The sequence below is a fragment of the Girardinichthys multiradiatus genome, chromosome 1, assembly GCF_021462225.1.
Source record: "Girardinichthys multiradiatus isolate DD_20200921_A chromosome 1, DD_fGirMul_XY1, whole genome shotgun sequence".
NCBI lineage: Eukaryota > Metazoa > Chordata > Actinopteri > Cyprinodontiformes > Goodeidae > Girardinichthys > Girardinichthys multiradiatus.
In genome coordinates, this window is record NC_061794.1 from 10,745,379 (window position 1) to 10,747,531 (window position 2,153).

Genomic DNA, 2,153 nt, shown 5'->3' on the forward strand with positions numbered 1-2,153 from the left:
TTTATTAATGGTATTTTAAAGGTATGTGTTTGATTCTGATGATTAGCTATAAGCTTCTTTTGTTTCCTCCAACCGCTAAAAGCTAACAACACGTGCTTGCCTACTAAAGATCATTTACCCAAAAAGGTTGTTAGTTTTCAAGCTAGGAAATAATATTTCCTTATATATTATTTTACTAAACTTGATAACTAATTAAACACCATTAAGACCCATTTCTCAAAGATTTGGTTCTTATTTAAGATATTTCCTTAAATATGTTACTATTTTGTTAATAATTTTTATTTTAATATTATTTTAATAAATAAAGGCAGCTAATTAAACACCGTTGAGAATTGGTCATCCAGAAGGTTGGTTTTATTCAGCAAATCATTCTTTAAAATATTATTTTATTAGAATAATGTTTTATCTGATCTTGCATTGTGAATGGTTGTTTAAAGGTATACCAATTATTGCTTAAGATAGTTCCAAGACTAACTTAACTTAATTTCCAACTTGATTCTTCAAGATAATCCTTGGTTCTCAAACATAAACAACATTGCATGGTAATGTTGCATTACTCTTTTGGTCATGGTTTTCAACCATCTTTGATCAACTTGTTTATATTGTACATAGACCATTAGTCTTCGTTATTCTTTAATTCTGCTTGGTAGTTTAGTTGGATTGTTTTAGCAAAGTAAAGAATTTGTTGATTGAAATATGTTTGACTTTGAGTTGACTTATTTTGTTAATAAATTCTTGTATTTTAAGAAATTGTGTGAATTCATTCCATGTGTGTGCAGAGTTTTGCTGTTCAACAATGTCAGAGCTCGGCTCATCCCTTTGTATTTTGTCCTCATACCATCGCCTTACTGGGCTGGTATTTACAGGACAACCCTTAACAAACCGAAATATTATTTAATAAAATATTAAACTATTAATATTAAATAATATATTCATATTCGTAATCACAACAGCTTTATTATTGTATCTAACTTGTGTGTATTTATAGTCATAAATACATTGCTTTTCCCAATTCTTCTAAAAATGTTTCTCTTTGACATCATTTTACAGTCTGTAATACTAGTGAAATTCCTCCGTATTATATTGTTTTTAAATTTTCTTCCTTTTTAAACATGATTATTCAAAAATGTTCCTATTTTTTATCCTCAATGACATAACGTTACTATAGATGTGCCTTCTATCTGCGCGGCCGCCGAAATTATTTTTCCCTATGGGGATGATGAAGTTTATCTTATCTTATAATAATTGTATGATTGCTAAGGAGTTTTGCCCCTTATTTTTTTCAGTGGATCAGCCAAACAGCTATCTTTATTGCCGCCACCTCCTCTGCTTAATACACAATTCTTATAAAAATTATATTAGTTAGTTATTATAAAAAAGATGCGCACCATCAGGCAAGGCATTTTTAGTTTTATATTTGTATATTGATTGTATATGATTATGTTCTTTTTTGGTTTAATTGTTGTGTTGTATTCGTATAACACGTCTATAATCTAAAGAGCAAAATATCAAAAATACAGATTAAAATATTGCAATCTTAGTTTCCTGGACTACAGTGAGCATGCGCAGTGATGACATCGGACGAGCAATATTACAGGACAGCTGCAAACTTATCCGTTCTGCAAGCAAAGTCGTTATTGCCATTTCACATGATGTCGTTCTGTACGTCTTTAAAATTAAAGATCGACATAAGTCACTTTCAAAGTTTTATAAAACAAATTCAATGGCGACCTAACGTGTTTCTGTTTGCGCATGTGCAAATTTGCTGGTGCTACGTCTCTTCCGCTTGATTTCATTCACTTGTCACTTGCTGATGTGTACGCAAGGGAGCATGGAACAACGCCCACACAGTAGAAACACCACACAGCTGCTGCAGTTATATCTTACTGCTTTTTTCAGGGAGCGCGGTGCCCGCTATGTGCCGGCCGCCACTTTGGCAATGGAGGATTAGCTGTCAGTTTTTGCACAACATTGTTCAGATTGCCCTACCTGCCATGGGCGTGATCACCTGGTGGAGGCGCTGTCTGAGAATCCCTGCATGAACTGTAGTTTCATGCCTCATGCATTGAGGAGGGCTCGGTTTGCCCAGTTGTGCCCTCAGGATGATGCTAACCTCCCGCCCTCTGGGCAGGTGGCCCCCCTCAGGCATTCAA